A 23187-nucleotide genomic window follows, 5' to 3' on the forward strand; every position below is an offset into this window, starting at 1 on the left:
TTTTCTCTGAAGACACAGTATTTCGAGTCACAACCCTCAATCCCGCTCCCCGATCTACTACAAGTGGTGTCGAACCACTTGGAAGAGGGAGAGTAGGCAAGATTTGAACATCAGGGAACAGAAGTGCTATTACAGCAGGCAAAGGTGGAGGAACGGGTGGAGGAGCAACGACAAGAGGAGGAACAACGACTGGAGGAAGAGGAACATTAGGAGGAACAATAGGAGGAGCCGGAGTAACTATGGGAGGAGGAATAACAGCAGGAAGAGGGACATACGGAGGTGGCTCAGTGGCACCAGGCCTTCGTTCGTTTAATAGTTTATCGATAAATTCATCAGAAATATGAAAATCTTTAGAAGGGTACATTTTCTGAATCCCAAGTGAAAAAGTCCTATACATATTCCTAACTGACTCAGACTGTTTATTTTGGTCGTACAACAACGCTTTTTTTCGGCGTTCGTCATATGACAGCGCTCATGCTTTTCTCTACTCTTAAGCTGCTGCAAAGCTTCTTTCTTCCAATTCTGTAATACATCAAATGCTGCAGGTCTAGCCTTTTTCTTCAATAATATAGATTCTAAGTATTCAATACGAGGGATTTCAAAACTACCATTGATTGGCCACTGAAGTTCGGAAGCATGTCTAGTTTGTCTGTGCCAAATATAATTAAATACTATTCTACCAATGCCGTGCTTACAGTACATAGTACACGCCGGCGACCCCTCCATTGGTGCCGGTCATCCAAATTCCAAAGATTGTCTGTCCTTGCGGAATAATGCCCTAAAGCAGGCAGACAATTTCCCAGGCATATCAGAATACTGGTGTTGCCTGGTCAATAATTGAACTCACGAGTGCAATACGCCAAAACAAATTATCAGGATACTTAAGAATCGGGTCACGACTCACCTGATCAAATCCTAAGGAGGTCCGATCGGATTACAAAGTTTTCTAACAAAGATTTCCTCGTGGTTGGTGATTTCGGCAAATCTGCCCGCCTCGATATATGGAACCTCGTCAAGAGGCCGACTCGGACCGCGTGCTCACCGTCCAGGGATCGGGTCGTGGAGGGCTGCTGAGGTGTCGCGTCTCATCCAAGAAAGGGGCCCCCTTTACACCGTCCGATCCCGGTCCGATAGCCGTGTCAACCTTCAATGAGCTGGCATCAATCTTGAGGGTCCCCATTCGGGCGCCATCTGTAAAAGCAAAAAGAGAATATCGAGGCTGAGTACCCCTAAAGGAAATACACCAAACACGGGTTTACAAAGATACACAGATCTTTATTCTATAACTGAACAGTTTTCAAAGGAACAAAGTATCAGATAGCTATCTGGCCCTCAGTACATCACAGTGAATACCAGCCCTGTCTGTGTGAGAAGTGAGTGGGACTGTACATCAGAACACTCACTCTTTTTATACAATTTTCTAACATGATGTCCAGCCCATCTACAGGTTAATCATTCCTCGGGCTAGAGGTTCGTGCGGCGTTCACTTCTAATTTATTCACCTATATACATATGGATTATTCCTAGTTTATACACAAATAAGTCACAATGGCAACAGTGTATCTTTGGATTTAACATTAAGCCTTCGTACATGTTTTATACAATGCAGTTCAACAAGTGTTCACATTCAGTATTTAAACAACATTGTGCTTAATATATGCTCGTGGATCCGTTTCGTTGGCACAGGTAAACCTCGATCTACAGGTCAACGAAGGACAAGGTCTCATTACATGACCCTAACATTTGGCCTGCAGGCAGTTTAGACATTAACTTACATGTAGAGGTCAGGATGGCCAAGTTACAAACAGAAGAACACTGTCCACAATTTTAGAACACAGGGTGACTTTGGAGTGAGAATCAAAACGCCGGATGAACCTAAAATAGTGGCTAAATCGATCTAAGATCAGAACTTTGCAACATGGATTTCTTCGCAGAGCGACTGGGTTTAGGCCAATATATACAATAAAGGAGGCACGGTATGATATCCCGTTTAACAATCTCACAACACCATGGTTCTGCATAACAACACCCTGCCTGCATATATTGAAAGCCACAGAGGGCAACTGTTACGCTCACCTGATATCCCCGGGGGCGTCTGGAAGGCTTTCAGATCTGGAACCCTGGATGCGTAGTTGCCCAATGCTGAATAATGAATCTGCAATTACAGAAGAGAGGATTTGAGATAACAGTCGCTAATGGGTGAATCGCCCACCTCCCTCTGACCGATTCCCTTCCTACTGGTTTCTTTTATCACCTTAGTTATTTTTAGGTTGAGCTATCCATCCTGCGTTTCTTGTGCAGGGGCGCTTGACGTTTGTTGGCGAGCTGCCCGAGTTGCTTCACCGCTGCAGTACGCCTTCCTTGGGCCCAGGCCTGCTGTGACCCCGAATCTGCTGGTAGGCAGGTAGGTTTGTTAATTTTAAGTCTTTGTTCTGTTTATGGTGGGAATTTGTTCATGTCTTTATCTCCTTCTTTTCAGGTGCGAAGGTCTTGATGCTGGCATGCTGGATGGAGAGGCATGTTTTCTAGGTAAGAGAAAGTGCATACCGCAGCGCCTTTATTGTCTTTTAAAGATAACCTGTGTTTTCTTCTTCTTCTCCTCACAGGCTCATGTAGTGCTGCAAGTGGATAAGAGCGTGATGAAAAACAAGCCCCCGGAATCCGTTAAGGCAAGTACAGCGCAGTGCGGTTGTTTAATATTGAAAGCAAACCTGAATATGTCTCTTTTACTTTGCAGGTGTTGCTTTGGTGCTCCGGATAGAAGCGTGGCCTAGCGCAATAGAATTCAGGTAAGACTGACGGAATTCGATGTTTTGGAAGCGCACATTCTAATATTGTTTTTCCCTTTCTCTTTATTGCAGGTCGCAATGTTCGAACAGCAGCTGTGGGAAGAACTTAAGCTAGTACTCATAGGTGAGTGGTGTTTCTTCTTCTCTCGGTTTCCACAGATTGCAGCTCAGTTGAGATGCTGAGTGCTGGATGGTGTTTTCTCAGGTAAAACAGAATAATCTTGTTCTTGTTCTTGCAGGACTAAAGGAAGATGCTGAAGACCAGGAGATGGACACGGTGAGTGTCACGCTGCGTGTTGCAGAATAACATGAAGCGTGTTCTGCAGTCAGGGTGTGGTTTATATAGCCCAGGTAAAGTAGTACCAGGGAAAGTAGTTCCAAGCCTGCCGCACCCAAAACACTAGACCGCATGGCTTGGTTCTTAGAACTAGACTGTGTGGGTGCTTCCATGTTGGACTTAAAGGCCCATGTACATAAATGGGACCTAGTTTGAACAGCCCTTCCTTCCTACATATGAGCCTGGTGCCATAGGCGCCAGGACTGGCTCCAGGAGCCCTTTTGAAGTGGTTTTAAGGCCCTCAGGGTTCTGGTGGGAGCCTGCGTGTGGCACAGCTTGTGCCCCCACACAGTGGTCATGACAGCACTCCCCCCGAAGGCCCCTCTCATGGTATTCTTCCTGTCCGGTCCGGGTTTGGTGGGGTTATCCAGGTGAAGCCTCTTAATCAGACGTGGTGTGTGAATATGTTTACTTGGTTCCCAAGTTCTGTCTTGAGGCCGGTACCCTTTCCAGTCCACTAAATAGTAGAGCTTAGATCTGGTACATTTTGAATCCAGGATTTTTTAACTTCAAATTCAGGCTCTCCATCAACTAGCACAGGTTTTGGTGGTGTTAAGACTCGGGTTCCTGGTTGTTCAGATTTTACAAGTGAAACATGGAACACCGGATGAATTTGCACACTTGGTGGTAAGGCTAACTTGACGGCCACCGGATTTATCACAGATTCAATGGTATAGCATCTTAGATATCTTGGACGTAAGGTCCGGGTTCTTTTTATGAGCACATGTTTTGATGCCAACCACACTTCGTCTCCAACTTGGTAATCGGGAGCTTTCTTTTGATGCCGGTTCGAGAATTTTTTTTGTCTGTCTTTAGCTTGCAGTAAATGTTCATTTGCCCTTTTGAAGGCTTGGGTTATGCTTGTGTGTAGAGTCTTTACCGCTGTCATTTCCAAGGTCGTGGGGGAGTCTAGTTCAGAGGTATGTGGATGTCTTCCATATATTGTGTAGAATGGGCTTTGTCCCGTGCTGGTGTGTATGGAGTTATTGTATACGTATTCAGCTATCCATAACAAGTATTTCCAATTCTTTTCCACTTGATGCAGCATGCAATGTAGATACTGTTCTAATGTCTGGTTCGTTCTTTCTGTTTGTCCATCCGTTTGGGGGTGATGGCTAGTGAATAATCGAATATCGATTTGTGCCATGGTACAACATTTTCTCCAGAAGTTGGATACAAAGTGGCTTCCACGATCTGAGATTAGGACTGAGGGGAAACCATGCAGTTTTATCATTTGTTCAAGACATGCTTTTGCCAGACCGGTAGCGTTAGGAAGTCCTTTGAATGGAATAAAATGTGCCACTTTAGAGAACAGGTCTACAACCACCTGAATGGTATTAAAACCTTGACAGGGAGGTAAGCCCGTAATAATATCAAGAGAAAGAGTATGCCAGGGAGCCAGTGGAATATGCACTGGTTTTAGGAGGCCAGCTGGTTTCTGTTTTTGTGATTTATTCTGTGCACATATCCCACAGGATAGAACAAATCGAGCAATGTCCTTACGCCAGGTTGGCCACCAATAATTCCGTTTACCTTGGCTAGAGTCTTAGCAATTCCGGGATGGCCTTCGATCAGGGAATCGTGATAACCAGACATGACCAATTCTTGCAGCTCTTTACTTGGTAGATATAGTTGTTCCCTGAAATAGTAATCAATCCCAAACCGTGTGATGTTCATTTTGGGAATTCCATTTCTGCAAGATCTCGGGGTTCATTAAGGTTTGAATCTTATCTTGAAGTTCACTCAGAGTCAATGTGATGGTGAGTCCCAGTAGTTTATCACTTGGGATGATGGCAACAGGGTCCAGGGTACTGTACGTTTTCTCTTCAACATCCATACGAGACAAGGCCTTGGCCTTCCCTTTCCGAACTCCCGGTCGGTATGTTATTATGTAATTTCTGCGAAGAATAGAGCCCACCGCAACTGTTGTGATGATTGAGCTTTCGCTGACTTTAGGTATTGAAGGTTTCAGTGATCTGTGATTACTGTGATGGTATGTCTGGCACCTAATAGAAACTGCCGACAGGCTTTGAAGGCTGATTCTGTTGCCAAAATTCTTTGTCTGTAATTGCATAGTTAATTTCTGGTGGTGAGAATTTACATGACCAAAAGGCCACGGGGTGTAATTGGCCTGTCTCTGGATCTCTTTGAGAGAGAACTGCTCCCACAGCCATGCTGGAAGCATCAGTTTCAACTAGATAAGGCAGATCAGGGCGAGCATGTCTTAAAATTGGCACAGAGGTGAATATTTTCTTGAGCTCTTGAAAGGCCTGTTCCATTGGAATTTGTTGTTTTTTCTCAGTAACGATGTGATTGGGTGGACTATCCATGAGAAATCTGGAATAAATCGACAATAAAAATTTACAAAGCCGAGCATGCTTTGGGTTCCTTTAAGTGAAGAAGGTGACGGCCAATTAAGGATGGCATCTACTTTGTGTAAATCCATCTTGACTCCCTTTGGCAAGAGAAGAAAACAGAGGAACTCAACTTCGGTGACATGGAAGGAACATTTCTTGAGTTTAGCGTACAGTTTGTGCTGGCAAAGTTTTGCAAGGACTGAGCGAACATGTTCCATATGATCTCTTTCAGAGGGTGAATACACCAGGATGTCGTCAATATAGACCAGGGCACAGACATCGATTAATTCCCGTAATACATCATTCATGAAGTAATGGAACGCTGTGGGAGCGTTGCACAGCCCAAAAGGAATTACCTGATATTCGTACAGGCCATACTTGGTGTGAAACGCGGTTTTCCATTCAACCCCTTTCTTAACACGTACAAGGTGGTATGCTCCTCTGAGGTCTAGTTTGGTGTAGATTCGGACATCCTTGACATGGTCCAACAGTTCCGGGAAAGGGGCAAAGGGTAGCGGTTTTTTACTGTGATTTGATTAAGTGCACGGTAATCGATACAAGTCCTCAAATCTCCTTCCTTCTTGGGTACGAAGAATAAGGGAGAGGCTGCTGGTGACTCTGATGTGCGGATAAACCCATTAGCCAGGTATTGATCCAGATAGGACTTCAAGTGGAGATTTTTAGTTTCCGTAAGTGCATGAATTCAACCACAAGGAACCTGTGCACCAGGTATCAGGTCGATCAGACAGTCATAGGGCCTATGTGGCAGTAATGTGTTAGCATGTTCCTTCTGAAAAACATCTTGATAATCCTGATATTCTTTTGGTAAGGTGTCCATTGGTTCCGCGATCCCCGACGATATTCCTTGAACAGATTTCAGGTTTGGCTGTGGTATAGATTTTGAGTAGCAAGCGTGTGCGCATTCGTCGGAAAAGGTCAGTCTCTTTGCACGCCAGTCTATGTGGGGATTCTGAGTTACTAACCATGGCATCCCTAAGATCAACCGAAACTGAGGTGCTTTGATGAGGTCAAACGTGATTGCTTCTTGATGTCCATCCTGACACAGAAGGGTTAATTCTGTTGTGCATTGGGTTACTGGTCCCGAAGCAATTTCTGTACCGTCAACAGTAGTTGCCTTTTCAGTTGTTGGTTTTGTGCATAAGGGAAGTCCCATTTCTGTTGCCATATCTCGATCTATGTAATTACCAACTGCTCCGCTGTCTATATATGCCTCTATGTCATGCATCCGTGATGGTCGTTGGTGATTGATCAAGGTTACTGGTAGGGCAAAATGTAAGGTCTGTGACTCATTCTTCTTGCTCGACAAGCGCACCTCTACACTTGCCGGGCCTTGTAGTTTTCTGATTCCTTTCCATCGTCTTCTTTCTCTGTAGCACCTACCACCTTCCTTGGAGGTTTCACTGGGCATTCTTTGTGGTAGTGACCCGATTTACCGCAGTATAGGTATAACTGTAGCTGTCTCCTCTTGTCTCATTTACCCTTGGTTAAAGGGGTCGTACTCCTCCAATCTGCATGGGTTCTGTGGTATTTTCTGATGGACATTGAACATTATCGCACTGTACCTGTATTTAAAATATGTTTATTGCGCTGTGTCAACTAGGCCTTTTCTCCCCCTTCAGGATTCTCAAACTTAGGTGGTCTCTCCACATGTTGACTAATACGCACAGTACCTGTATTTAAAATATTTTTGTTGCGCTGTGTGAACTAGGCCTTTTCTCCCCCTTCAGGATTCTCAAACTTAGGTGGTCTCTCCACATATTGACTAATACGCACAGTACCTGTATTTAAAATATTTTTGTTGCACTGTGTGAACTAGGCCTTTTCTCCCCCTTCAGGATTCCCAAACTTTAGTTGGCTCCTCCCCTTTTTCTACACTTGAGAATTGGAGATCTTTAATCCTGTCCCACCGAGCAACTTATTGACATTCACTCCTTTGTCCAACTGCTCTCTCCTGTGTCTTCACCTCTCTCCTGCCCCCCCCTCCTCTCCCACCTACCCTATGGTGCTCTCTATCTCTCCTAGCTTCTCTAACTGCTTCTCTATTGACTATCCTGCTCTCATCACTAAATCTGGTAGGAAAAAGTTTAAAAAGGACATCCTGGTTCCCAAGCCAGGCCTCCCTATCGCTGATATCTACACCAGTGCCTCCGCCAAGGAAACTCTCACCGACATCCTCTTTGCCGTGCGTTCACCTGACTTATGGACCCATCATATGGTCTCTGTGCTTTCTCCTTTATCCTCATATCCCATTAATGGTGACACCCGTTGGGATGTCCTCTTGGCCTCCTTCCACTCCTCTAAGGTCATCATTAATGTTTACTCTAATGGGACTGTCTTGGTCCAAGGCCCTCAGGCCAACCTTCACCTCTTTGATAGACACTTCCCACGCCTCATCAACTTCCTTTCTTCCCCTGCTGCCCCTCCTTCCCTTTCCTCGACTACCTTGCCTTCCTCCTCCCTCTCTGCCACTTCTACACCTCTGCAGGGCATACCTCTGATCTGTACCCCTCCCCAGAAGTCCTTCAAGGATGGCAACCTTCTCCACATTGCCACTCTTAACTCTCGCTCTGCTGTCAAACATTCCTCTGATATCTGCCGTCTTCTTGAAGAACTTGATCTTGATGTCCTCGGTCTCACTGAGATATGATTCACAGCCAGCTCTGTCACCAGCTTTGACACGCTCCTACCGGACGGCTACAAGATCATCTCAGTGCCTAGGCCCAACCGCTCTGGTGGGGTTGTTGCCCTTATCTTCCCTGAGTGGATTCCTGCCTCTGTCACTCCTATGCAGACCTACTCCTCTTTTGAATGCCTTGTCTGTCGGCTCTCTCTCTCTCCCAGCCATTCCCTTACTGTGGCTACTATCTATCAGCCACCTGGTCAGATTTTCTCCTTCCTCTCCGAGTGGGCGGACATCTCCTCCTCTCTCTTGGCCTCAACCACTCAACTCCTCCTTCTGGGAGACTTCAACATCCACTTGGATGCCTCCTGTCCTCCCTCTGGACACTTTCGTGACCTCTGCGACTCTCTCTTATTCACCATTCTCCCCTCTGTCCCGACTCATTCTGCAGGGCCAACTCCTGATGCGCTGATCTCCTCTAATCTTCCCCTCTCTGTCCCTCTCTCCACTCCTCTCTCCTGGAGTGATCACTTTCTCCTATCCTCCCACCTCAACCTACCTACCCCTCAGGCCAAGCAACCTTCATCACTGCCACCCACCTTCGCGGTCATCCGTCCCATGAAGCGTGTGTCAGTTGAGGCTTTCGCCGTCACCTTCTCACACCCTCTTCCCCCTTTGGCTGACTCCCACCCTGACATAGCCCTCTCCATGCTCCACTCTGCTATATCTGATACTCTTGATATCCTTGCCCCTGTCATGAGAATTCGCCTGAAGCCCAAAGCCAAGTGTAACTCCTGGTATGATTCCGATCTCGTCACCCTAAAACGCAAGTGGAGGGTGGCCGAGAGGAAATGGCGTGCTTCATGTTCATCCTCTGACAAACTGGCCTGCCGCCTGCTGCAACAGCAATATCGGCTCTCCGTTCTCACCAGGAAGAGAGCCCATATCCAAGCCAGGATCTCTGCAGCTTCTAACAACTCGAGTGAACTCTTTAAAATCAGCAAGGAACTAGCCAATCCTGCTGCTGTCTCTACCTCTCCTGTCCTCTCCCAGACCTTCTACACGGCACTGGCTTCTCACTTAATTTCTAAGACTCAGGACATCCTGTCCTCACTCTCCTCTTCTCGCCTCCCTCCCTCTATCCCCTGCTCCTCCTCTGACCCTTCTGCTGGCACCCTCCTCCCTCTCTGCCTTTCCCCTTTTCTCCACAGACAAGGTTTCTCGACAAATCCAATCTATGAAAGTCTTGTCAAAACAGGTTCACCCCTGTTCCTCCAAAACTATCAAGGACCACATCTACTCCCTGGCTCCTGCCCTGGTTGATTTCTGCAATAACTCCTTTGCCACTGGAGTCTTCCCATCCCCCCTGAAGCACTCCCTTGTGCACCCTCTTCTTAAGAAACCCTCTGCCGACCTGTCCTTCCCGGCTAACTATCGCCCAATCTCCATCACTCCCCTCCTGGGCAACCTCCTGGAGAAACTGGCCATCTCCCATCTAAATCTCCACACCAAATATGATGGTTGTCTTCATGACCATCAGTCTGGCTTCAGAGCTGCCAGAAGCACGGAAACTGCTCTCCTGAACATCCGTGAAGACCTGCTCTCCAACCTTGATTCCAACACCCCGTGTGTCCTCATCTTGCTTGATCTCTCTTCTCCCTTTGACACTGTCAACCACACCATCCTGCTCAACTGTCTCCGTGATAACCTGGGTATCACAGGACAGGCTCTGGCGTGGCTGACTTCTTTCCTCTCCGACCGACCCTCCCAGGTCCAACTTGGGTCCTTCTTCTGCAATATCTTTCTTTCTATCTGTGGTGTCCCCCAGGGGTCTAACCTCTCTCCTTGGCTGTTCAACCAATACCTGGCACTCCTTGCCCATTGCATCAACGCTCTCTGCCCCAACTTTCAGTGCTATGCGGATGATACCCAGCTCATTTTCAGGCTACCCTCGGCCTCCTCCTCTCCTTCCCTCATCGCTGACTGTCTGTCTGCTATCCAAGAGTGGTGTGCTGCCAATGACCTTTGCCTTAATGCCAGTAAGACCGAGATTCTACTCATCGGTGCACACCCTCTCCCTCCTTCCCTGCAGCTCTTTGGCTGGCCTCTCTTGGCCCTCTTCCTGCTCCCACCTGCAAGGCTAAAAACCTTGGGGTCATCTTCGACTCCACACTCTCCTTTTTTCCTCACATCTCCGATGTGTCTAAGAAGTCACACTACCAGCTGCACCTCCTCAGAGGTATTCTTCCTCTCCTCTCCTTCCCCCAGAAGCTCACCGTCCCCAGAGCCCTGGTTCTCTCTAAGCTGGACTACTGCAACAGCCTCTATCTAAACCTGACTGCCTCTACTCTCCGCCCTCTGCAACTTATCCAAAACAGGACTGCAAGACTTGTCCTTGGCCTCAAGCCCTCGGATCGTATCTCTCCAGGACTGAAATCTCTGCACTGGCTCCCAGTGGCTGCAAGGATTAAGTTCAAAACCCTCTGCATTATCCAAAAGGCCTTCTGGGGCCTGGGGCCGCATTACCTTCAACTCTCTCTTCCTAAATACATTCCTTCTCGGGCTCTTCGCTCATCTACCTCCAACTCCTTCAGGGTCAGCTGCTTCTTCAAGCAACAAGCTGGTGGTCGATCTCTCTCTTCGGCAGGGGCCTCCCTCTGGAACAGCCTTCCTGCCTCCCTGAAACTTGAGGAGAACTATCTCCGGTTCCATAAACACCTCAAAACCTTCATCTTTGCTTCTGTTTTTTCTGCCTCTCTCCCCTGCTGAAATTCCCGGCTGAATCTGCACTGGTTACCTGGACACCCTTCTGACCTTGGGACCAGGTCCCACCCTTTGCACTCCTGCCCTGCCTCCCTGGAAACCCCTGCATTTAGGGACTGTTTTCTGTATCCCTACAGTCTCCCCCCCACCAGCACTTCTCTGCTCTACTCTGCATTTGCCAACATCAGGCCGCTTAACCATCGTATTATTCCTCTATCCCATGTTATGCTATGTAATGTTATTTTGCATTTTAAATGTACATGTACTGCACTTCCCCCTCTACCTTCCCCCAGTCCCCGAGGCACTTTTTCCTTTCTCCCTACCCTTGCACTTGCGCAATCTGAATGACACTTGGCCTAGTAGGATTGTTTGTCTTTCCACTGTTTTCCCTCCCCTTCCTCGTTGTGCCTTGAAACACTTGTGTATAGGCGCGTTATAAATACCATATCATATCATATCATATCACATCATATAATATATATTTTGAATGTACGTACATGGCACGATTTTCGAGTCTACTTCGGTCTGTTCTTCGAACCTGTAATCTGTGGTCCAACTGAACTAACAGGTTGATAAACTCTGCACAGTCTTTAGGTGGGTCTACCACTTGAGCAAGGACATCCTTCAGGTCTCCTCGTAGGCCCTATGAAACAACATGGTTCTTTTATCTTCTGGCCACCCTGCTTCTACAACCAGTCTATTAAAGGTGGCAATATAAGTCAGCAAATCTTGATTCCCTTGGCAGAGGGACAGGAGTTCGTTATCAAGAGATTGTCCATGCGAGTGTCGAGCAAATAACTTTTCCATCTCCTGTTCAAAATCCCTGAAGTTCTGCAGTAATGGGTCATCGCGGCTCACTAAAGGTACCGACCAGTCTGTGGCACTTCCACTCAAATATGATAACACGAAGGCCACCCTCGCCTGGCCGTTTGGGAAAGCCCCAGGCCTACAAAGTAAATGGAGGCGGCACTGGTTCATGAATGTTGCGTACTTTCTGGGGTCTCCATTAAACCGTGCTGGTGGTGCCAGGGGTACTACTCCCGGCAACGTTATCAGTACTGGATAGACTGATGATGGTGTAGCGACGGACTGGGCGAATCTGGGCAATGGAGCCTTCCCCACCTGTGTTTGTAGTAGCTGTTTGCATAGTTCATCAGTACAGTCTTTTGTGACTATTAACTCTCGTCTTAAGGCATTGGTTTCCTGCCAGGCTGCGTGTACCTCAGCGCGTAATTGTCCCAAAAGCTGGGCTAACTGATCAGTTTCAGATGTCTCCATGACCCCAGGTGGATAAGGTTTAAAGTCTTCATGTTCTGTTGCGCTCAACTGATATCCCTAGGGGCGCCTGGAAGGCTCTGAGATCTGGAACCCTGGATGCATAGTTGCCCAGTGCTGAATAATGAATCTGCAATTACAGAAGGGAGAATTTGTGATAACTGTCTCAAATGGGTGAATCTCCCTCCTCCCTCTGACCGATTCCCTTCCCACTGGGTTCTTTTCTCACCTTAGTTATTTGTAGGGTGAGCTATCCGTCCTGCGTTTCTTGTGTAGGGGTGCTTGAGGTTTGTTGGCGAGCTGCCCGAGTTGCTTCACTGGTGCAGTATGCCTTCCGTGGGCCCAGGCCTGCTGTGACCCCGAATCTGCTGGTAGGCAGGTAGGTTTGTTAATTGTAAGTCTTTGTTCTGTTTATGATGGGAATTCATTAATGTCTTTGGGCCTCATTACACGGAATGCGGTAAGGGTTTACCAATACCGGTAAGGGCACCGGCACCGGTAAACCCTTACCGCCTTACTACGAGGTCCCTTTGCGGGACCCGACCTTAACGGCTGGTTTTACCAGCCGTTAAGGAACGGGCCTGCAAAGGGACCTTGGTGCTAATTATGGTACCCCAATTTGCAGTACCGTAATTAGCTCCTTCCCCATTCCCATTGAGCCCTATGGGGGCGAAAATGGGAATGGGGAAGTGCCTTGGTGAATGGGGAATCACCACCCCCGCTCACCTTGGAGTAGGGCGGTAATTCCGCCATCCACCAAGGCAGACACAGTAAAATACCGGCGGCAACCATGGCGCTAATAGCGCCATGGTTACCGCATACCGTGTAATGAGGCCCTTTATCTCCTTCTTTTCAGGTGCGAAGGTCTTGATGCTGGCGTGCCGGATGGAGAGACATGTTTTCTAGGTAAGAGAAAGCGCGAAGCGCAGCGCCTTTATTGTCTTTTAAAGCTAACCTGTGTTTTCTTCTTCTTCTCCTCACAGGCCGCTGTGGTGCTGCGAGTGGATGAGAGCGCGAAGAAAAACAGGCCCCCGGAATCAGTTAAGGTAAGTACAGCGCTGTGTGGTTGTTTAATATTGAAAGTGAACCTGTATATGTCTCTTTTCCTTTGCAGATGTTGCTGTGGTGCTCCGGATGGAAGCATGGCGTAGCGCAATGGAATTCAGGTAAGACTGATGGAATTCGATGTTTTGGAAGCACGCGTTCTAATATTGTTTTTCCCTTTCTCGTTATTGCAGGTCGCAATGTTCGAACAGCAGCTGTGGTAGTGGTTCGCCGGAAGTCCTTAAGCTAATACTCACAGGTGAGTGATGTTTCTTCTTCTCTCGGTTTCCACAGATTGCAGCCCAGTTGAGATGCTGAGTGCTGGATGGTGTTTTATCAGGTAAGACAGAATAATCTTGTTCTTGTTCTTGCAGGATTACAGGAAGATGCTGAAGACCAGGAGCTGGACACGGTGAGCGTCACGCTGCGGGTTGCAGAATAACACGAAGCGTGTTCTGCAGTCAGGGTGTGGTTTATATAGCCCAGGTAAAGTAGTAGCAGGGAAAGTAGTTCCAGGCCTGCCACACCCAAAACACTAGACTGCATGGCTTGGTTCTTAGAACTAGACTGTGTGGGTGCTTCCATGTTGGATTTAAAGGCCCATGTACATCAATGGGACCTAGTTTGAACAGCCCTTCCTTCCTACATATGAGCCTGGTGCCAAAGGCGCCAGGACTTGCTCCAGGAGCCCTTTTTCAGTAGTTTTAAGGCCCTCAGGGTTCTGGTGGGAGCCTGCTTGTGGCACAACGTGTGACCCCTCACAGTGGTAATGACAGCAACGGACATGGATGCTGGGTGAGTACAAGTGTCATCACACAATACAATCTTGCAGCACCAGTTGAATGCCATGTAAAGGGGGTAACGGGGTTGGAGGTTTGGAACATTACTACTACTGATCAATGAATGCCTTGACAAGGTCCCAAAACATGCAGGACCTGAACTCTCATCCCGCACATGATTCCCACAAACCCACAGGACTAATTACAGCAGGACTATGCAGTAGTATGACAGCAATGTACAATGCTGCCCCAAAAAGTAACTTATGAGCAAACAGATGACTAGAGGAACCACAACGCAGACATACTTACACAGCCAATGCAAGAGTTCAACACTGCACGATGACAATCCAGTACTGCCAGACAGTGAAGGCATGCACACTTAAAACAATGTATGTTAATCCATTGTTGCAGGAATGCACAAACCACAAACATGTACAAGAACAACAAATCACCCAGCGGGGCACTACTTGACAGCACAGCACACCACAGGCTCAACACAGACAACATGTTGTTAGGCAAAATCCTGTGTAGTTCCCTTAGGGAGCACTACAGAAGATTAAGACTACAGGTCTGAGCAATAAATCACCTTTGGTATCAGTCTGTACCACAGAGATTTAGTTGGTAGCTGTGGCTAAGCAGTCAGACTTATCTCAAGAGGGAGATGAGCAGTATTCAGGGTTCACACAATAGGACTATAATACTATGGTACAAGGAAACACTGACCAAAGCTATGTATTAAAAAAGAATATATATATTTATTTTTCACACTTCTAAGTTAACACATTAATCACAGTTATTAAAGCAAGATAAAACCAGTCAAGAAAAGTATACACAACTCCCTAGTTTAAATTGTAGACACGTTTGAGCAAGAGTGAAAACTGAGTAAAACAGCACAAACACAAATGGCACTCTAGTAATTTCTCACAAGGGAGGAAAAACACAAGTTGTGCAGGAATATATTCTTAGACACCTTAGCAACACTTCCCATGAGTTTGAGAACAAGTTTAGACAAGACAGTTCTTTAGCATGTATAATACTTAAATGAAAGCTGACCAAAATGGCACTTTACAAGTTTTAAAAGTGGGAAGAAGAAGGTGGTTATAAGAAGTGGGTGCACCAACACAGTTCTAGTTGAAAAGCAATCTAGAGAAGGCAGTTCTAACCAATTCAACCAGAGTCAATAGGCCTGTCCCAGAGTCAGTGGTACAGGGCAAAGAGCCAAGGAGCAAAATGTTCTTGTAGCTGCAGTCAAGTCTTTGTTAAACGATTGGAAAAGGTGGATGCAAAAGGAGAAAGACAATGTTAGAGGATAGGGGCAGCCAACCCAACAGGTAGGTAAAGGATTTAAAACACCTTTAGCACTACCACGCGGAAAGGGAGGCCTGGTGGAACAAAGTACCTTGAAATGTAGAAAAGGCTCCTGCAGTGGCAGCTATTCCTGGCAGTTCCTGCTGTTTGGGAGATCCAGCATAGGAAGAGGGGCTCTCGTTGTGGAGGAAGGTTCGAGTTAGTGCACTGCCCAGGGATGAAACCAGCCGCGGTGCTGCCTAACAAATAAAAGGTACGCTCCTTTAAATCGCAGTCCGGGTGGATGGGTGCCTGGCTATCCGTCTCTGAGTACAGGGTACTGGCGATTCGACCAAGGCAGGTACAGGAAGGCGATTGGCAAACTGTGTGGCCCCACCAGCTCAAGGGAAGAAGGCTCTTGCAGATGCAGATCTTCTCTCGTCGTGTGGAGAAAAGTGGTGAGACGCTGCAGCAGGGCTTCACCGGTGGTTTAGTTGTTGTAGATGTCTTTGGCTCCTCTCCTCTTCGGCTTCTTAGTTCCAGTGGCGACGTCTTGCTCTTCCAGTCCTCAGGACCCTGCTTTTATGCAAAAAGCCAGCCTAGCTGTCACTCACACACTGGAGTGGTCATCCTGGCGGGAGACCCTCCAGCCTATCAGGGCAGAGTGCGACATGGGTTGCTGAGGCAAACCTGTCCAGAGGTCCTGCTCCCCCTCCCACACAATAGGTCCACCTCAGACTCAGTGGCGCCGAAAGGAGGGCTTCTTGGCAGAAGCCCGCCAAAAGGACAAACAAAGGATCCCCGACTTTGGTTAGGAGTTTAAAGAAAGACACAAGAAAGAATTTATATAAAAGGTCTGGCAAATAAAACCTACCGGAGTAAAGTTAATATAAAAATAAACCGGCGGTATGTTAGAGGCTGTCAGTAAATGTGGTAGCCTCGAACAATGGGAAAATCCAATAGGGAAATATTTGCGGTCGAATATTTTTGGTAGTAACCACTGCCACCAGCCAGAAACTTTTGAGAGAGGGACTGTACGGGAACCTTTCAAAAATGAACATAAGGGAAAAACTATTAACCCTTGCCAGTACCTCCCTAGTAAGATGGGTTGTACTGGTTTTGATCACAAAGATTGACTAGTAAAGTTAATGGGGACTTTACATGCCCTGGGAGACAGTAGTCAGTCCCACGGTATGGAGTCTATGTTTGGGGATCGCTACGACACCCCTGTGTCACTGCATGGAGGGTGCTGTGTAACACATGTGGATAAAGATGGTTCCTATGGGGGTGAGATAAACCCCATAGACATTAAACACAAAAAATAGCCTAGAACACACATAGCAAATATGCCTAAGAGTAGGAAAAAGAGTCACACTCTTAGCAGGAGCAGAAAACAAACCCTTCAAATCCAGCAAAGCTGCTGGGGACTCTATAGGTAAGGGAAATTAGCCATAGAATGAGAATTCTCCTTAACACATGTACATTTGAAATCCTATCACAGGCCATGTCTAGCACTATTTGTTTGTGAACTATGTGCACAGTGTATTTCTAAATGACAATACACATATTCCCCATAGTATATCACACATAGTTGAATTTACTGGGAATGAAAACCATGTAGTACAAATGCAACATAACGGCATCAACAAGACATGTAACATGCTACACATCCTGAATGCACTGTGACTGAGATCTGTGTCCTATGCTCTTGCAGGTGACTCTGGTTACCCCCACCTCTCATAGCTGATGACACCTGTGCACAATCCACGTATGTCACAGGAGGTGGCCTACAATGAGGCACATGTCAGGACCAGACTCTGCATTGAGTGTACCTATGGCTTGCTGAAGGCACGTTTCCGATGACTGGACTGTACTGGCGGGGCCCTGATGTACAGGCCAGAGAAGGTTGGCCATATATGTGTTGCTTGTGCACTGCAGCACAACTTCTGCCTCAGGCCAAATGTCTCCCCGCCCCTTATCTGGTCATGCCTTCCCTAGCAGACAATAATGCACTGTGCGCAGATGCAGTGCTGCCGCACATTGAGCTTCAGGAACCCAGGGATGGAATCTGGTGTGGCAAGAACTGGAAACAAATATTCTAGACACACTACTTTTCATGTGCATTACGCCTTTGTATATATATGCACATTTTGAATATATCACCTTCACACAAAATGTATTGTGCTCTAATTTCTTCTGTGGTGGGCATCCATCCCAACAGCCCTTCCCACCCACCTATCTGATCCCCAACACCCATGCCCTGCCACCTCCCTCAATTCCCAACACCCATGCCCTCCCACCTCCCTCAATCCCCAACACCAGTGCCCTCCCACCTCCCTCAATCCCCAACACTGTGCCCTCTCTTCTCCCTCAATACACAACACCCATGCCCTACCACCTCCTTCCATCCCCAACATCCATGCCCTACCAGCTCTCCCATCTCCAACACCCTCCCTTGTGACCAGTGAAATACTGTCAAGACGTATCAATGTTATTTCCATGACCTCTTGCCCTTGCCAGGCTGTTCCAGCTGTGGACGGGCCACATTTTGCACTGAGCGCCGATGTGGGCTGCCAGCCAATGACTCTTCCATAGGGGATACTGTGATGGAAAGGTCAGACTCCTGGCCCCGGATGCACTGGAGGGTCAGGAGCATGATTGCGTACATTGATTCCTCACATGCTGAGATGCCCTCTGTGAGCTCCCTCACCCTCTGGCCCACATCATTTAGGGCAGCAGTTGCCATGGTCGATTGCCAGTGCTCCCGGCCAAAGGGTCTTGCAATCCTTCGTGACAAACCCTGCACTGAATCACGGATGCCTGAACCAGTGTCTCAATGTGGATTTGCCGCTGCTCCATTGTGTCCAGCCTCCTTCAGATTGCGTCAATGGAATTCTGAGGCTTGCCCTATGGGCTACGGGGAGGGCTGGGGCTTAAGCAGGGGACCCGAAAACACTGTCACCTGTGTCGCATGGTCCAATAGCATCAGTGCCAGTCCCTGTATCCAGGTAACAGTTCAGATCTGCATGGTTATTTGGCTCAGGTGATGAGGGGGACTCAGGGGAGGAGATGGATGGGTGCGGGTGTAGAGCCATGGGTTCCAGTGGCTGCATGTGGCTCCTTAGACACAACCACAGGGGCTGGCTGAGGTGTGGTGGGTTCAGCTTCATGGGGTGCTGTAGCTGCATCTGGTGTGTTGCCATCAGGTGCAGTGCAAGCAGTGGCATGTGCACTGCTGGTGGTTGGGCCACTTGGCACACTTGTGGGGACCATGGCAGTGCCTCCACTTGTCATGGCTGCCATGGTGCTACTGGGCCTTGGCCCTCGTGCCTCGCTCCTGAACTTCCCCCTGCTTTTCCCAGGGCTGAATAGTGCAGGGGTGGAGGTTAATGTGCTTGCACTAGTGGCCGTGCTCTGGGATGCAGATGTGCCCACAAAATCACGCTGAGTTACCAGTAAACCTGTTCGGTGGACAATAACATGCCGTCAGTCATCATGCATACTTTTACGTGGGCTTGCAAGTCACTCATGCAACATGATGAAAGCCATCCTACACACATGTGGTCTTATGGGCAGGGTAGAATGCAGGCCAATGAAAATGGCTAATGCAAGGTGGGGGTAGTGTTTCCTGAGGGTGCACACCCCATAAGCATTGGCTCATTGCCTGTTGGGCTGGCGATGTGCCTTGTACATGTGGTGGCGCTTAGGGGTTCACTTTGCCACCTGGCCTTTCACAGCACACATGGGGGCTTCTCATGGTTTCATGGACTCATATGCACATTTCCCCTACAATGCATCTGTATGTGCAAGGTCTCCCACCTTCCCTTGCATATATTTAATTAATGTATTTATTGTGCACTTATCCATCAAGTAAATTGTGTTTCAAAGCGCTCACAGGGCAAAAGGGAGGGACCACTGGAATGAAATGCAAGTATAACAATGATAGATAGAGGAGGTCCTACTAGGCCTTGTGAGCATTCAGAACATACAAGTGCAGGTATACATTTGGTGGCATTGCCTTTGTACGAATTGGCATGTGGTTGCACATTTCCCTGTCCATTCGGACCATCTATGCTGAGGGACATGTGCATGGGATGGGCATTTGGACAGTGCATTATCATAGGAGAGTGAACATTTTTACTCACCAGCTTCGCCTTGGCTGCTGGTGCTGACTTCTGCACTCCCAACACCCTCAATCCCTTCCATATGGAGGATGCTGCTAGCTTTCTCCTCCCATGGGGTTAGGACACGGGTTTCTACTGTGCCACCTCTTTTGGCAAATTTCTCATGCTGGTGTTTCGACAGGAGGATGTGGACCCTGGCCTTGAGGTAATTCCAGTGCTTGCAGCAGTTCTTACTGTCCCATAGGACCTTGCCCACTGCCGCAACCTTGTCCTTAATGTTGGCCCAGATGGCAGACTTCTTCTACTCCGAGGTCCTGCTGTGCCTTGACCCACATAGCTCATCGACATGAGCCACAAGCTCATCTGTGAAGACTTGCAGCTCAGCCTCACTAAACCTCTGCTTTCGTATCTTCATGTCTGGCACCTTGACTTTGCCTTTCTCCTGTGACATTTTCTCAGGTACTCCTGTGTTTGGATGGCAAAAGGAAATGGGGGATTCAGAGCGGATTGTTTTTTTTAAAGATGACCACCGCCAGGCTTCTCTTTCCCGCAATGATGTTATTTCCGTTGGCAGATTCACTGCTGCTGGTTATTCTGCCGTCACTATTTCTGCCATGAGTTTCTTTACTTTTAGGCAGTAATTCTACTAAACGGATTTACTGTTAGCGCCAATGGTCTGTATGCACTCCCGCCACCTTGTAATATGGCACAAACTCCGCTGGACTCTACGGCAGTAACATCAATTCCGCCCAGCAGAATTACTGCTGCATTCACCACCCAACTCGTCATGTGGCCCATAGTGCTTTAAATTGAATACATTTGGCAAATGAAGGCTATTGCAGATAACTAGTTACTGGTGAGACATGATCTGAGAGATAACATAATACATGGACTGCAGAATTCTGGACCTGCAGATGGCCTATGGAAGAGGCATGGCACCTCTGAAACAAAGAATGGCCATAATCAAGGGGACTTGACATAAGACACAAGGGTTTCTCTGACAGGGAAAGGAAAAAGATGAACATTTTCCTCAAAACGCAAAGATGGAAAAAACACTTGTGGAACTGCATTAATGAGAGGGATTAAAGAAAGCGAAGAATCCATTTTCATGCCCATACCTGCTAGTCAAAAGGACAGTGATCAAAGATCACACAGAGAAAATGGAGCAAGAACACCATTTAAGCTCCATTTCGCTTTAAACTATTGCAACATATCCAATGATTAAATATAGATAGACACGATCTAACATTGACAGCGCCTGAGAACTATCCACATCAAGTCTTAATTAAACCTGTGTTTCCTGCTGCACACATACAACAACTGTAGTCCAAAGGAATCCACAGGTTTAGTGAAATGTGAGACATACAGATGGAGAAGAAGCAGCAAAAACACAGAACCCTCTGCAACCTTACAATCAAGTGGGATCCATTTTGAAACAGAGGGAGATACGGTCACTTCATGGAAGCGATCAGACAAGAAAGAGCACTCATTTGCTGCAGCACTGATAGCATGAAACCTAAGTCTGGGAGGCAGGCTAACATAAGATAATGGTCACTGATGTCAAAGGCTGTTGAGAGAGCAAGCAGGATCACAGCCACCACACCACCTCCACCAGCTGCCATCCTACGTTCATCCAACACTCTAATGAGGATGGGCACACTACACCATGTCCTCTCCAGTCCTGAGGCATGCATTGCCACATCCTTATCATACTACCCACAACCGTCTTGACTTTTCTTGATGTCTCTGGGTTCTTCACAACAGGACTTCCCCCTGCTCCATCCTTCATAGTCAATTTCTTTTGCATCCCTGTCCTTTGAATCACCCACAAAGGGCCACTGTGCTATTAATCATACTCCAACCTCACCAACACCCCCATCTTCAGGCTAACGCTTTGCTCACCAACCTCCTTCTCCCACAATAGGGTCACTCTGGATCTGTAGACACCTTCATCACTCAACAAGAAAACATCCTTCCTGACTACCTCATAATAATCAACTCACAATCATGAGTATAACAGAAACCAATGTGAAGAATCCAGATTGGCAGCAGACAGAGTAGCAGCTTGAGCTTCCCAGATTTCTGATAGGCCTATGATAAAATGAGTGCAGTAAATAGTGGAAAATGATATTGATTTGGATGAGAACCCCATCTCAAAGAAACCCAAACAGACCAGACCTGGCATAGACATGGAAAGAGAGTCCCTCAACTCCAAGGACATCGATACCCTACTCTTGAAAGGCACCCAGGATGTGGGACATCAGAATCGTGACATCCGGACCGCCTCCCATCCTCCCCCTTTTCTCATCCTTCTCTCCACTCTCCTACTACGAATTTCTCAAGCTACTAACAAGCAGCCATGTTTCAGGATCCCCTAGAGACCCCTGCCTCCCTGCTCTTCTAAAATAAATCCTGACATCCACCTGCGCAGGCGACAACGCAAGATCTATCATCAACACATCTCTCATTTCTGGCACCTTGCCAGCAGAGTTCAACATGTCCTACATTAAGCCCCTACTCAAAAAGCCCTCCCTTGACCCCCTTCTCCCTACCAATTAAAAACCCATTTCAAGCAATCAATTCATAGCTAAACTAATTGACTGGACTGATCAACATACTCACAACTTTGCCATTTCCTTGAATCCAAAGAGATCCTCAACTCTGCCCAATCCGACTTCAGAACCTTACGAGGAACTGAATCCTTAGTCTCCATCTGGGATGATCTTAAACAACACTCAGGCTCAGAAGGCTATTTGAGCTTTTGACACCATTGGCCACTCCATCCTCTTGTACAGACTCCACTCACTCGGCATCAGGGATGCAGCTCTGAAGTGGATATCCTAATTCCTCTCCAACAGATCCGAAAGAGTACACATGCCTCCTTTTTCCTTGATACCCCCACCCAGTCACCCACAGAGTGGCGAGGGTGCCTCTCTCTCCACTCTGCTCTTTAAATGTTACCTGAGCCCCTTCCCAACACTCATTCAATCCCATGGTCTATCCTGCTATAATTACACTGATGACACCCAAATAGTCTTAAAAATCCCAAAGTTTCCCCCCTCCACCTTCCCCGATCTCGCAAGTTGCCTCTCAGAAATCGAACACCAGATGATTGCCAACCAGCTTCTACTGAACCCTGTGAGAAGACTATCCTCTTCGCCCACTCAACTCCATGGGCAGCCTCTCTAGGCCCACCACTTCCAACACAGCAAAAAACCATGGATGTGGCCAAGCGGGGAAGCATGAAGCCGCTTCTTCGCTTAGCTCCATGTGCCCGTGCCCACAATCATGTCCCATGTCCCTCAAAATTTATTGAAAGCAGTTTGTTTTCCCCATCAGCTGTGGGGGATGTCCCTGGCAAGAGAGTGAGCATAGCACAGGTCTTAGCGATTCTCTAGACCCTGATTTGAAATGATTGAAAACTGCAGTGCTAGTGGGAAAGATACCACCTGCGAATGAGGTTTGAGATAATGCTGCACTGGAAGGATCGATCCAGTCGAGAATTTATTGAAGAAGGGACTCAAATGCAAGCACTTGTCTGGTGTCCCGAGCGACATGGAATGAGATAGTTGAGGTTGCATGCAGACCAGTGCTGGTAAAGCAGATAATGGGAGAGGGGTTTCGCGGCCATTAGGAGGTGGTGGAGGAGCCGGGTCGAATGAGGAAGACAGTGTAGACAGGAGACTTTTTTTTACAGTGGATAGCACGCACAAGGTACTTGGTGCGAGGGTTGCCTGAGGCCCAATTAATGGGCTGAGTCTTGCAATAGGGAGTGGACCCGGGCTGATCCA

The sequence above is a fragment of the Ambystoma mexicanum genome, chromosome 8 (genome assembly GCF_040938575.1).
Source record: "Ambystoma mexicanum isolate Mex_15411 chromosome 8, UKY_AmexF1_1, whole genome shotgun sequence".
Lineage (NCBI taxonomy): Eukaryota > Metazoa > Chordata > Amphibia > Caudata > Ambystomatidae > Ambystoma > Ambystoma mexicanum.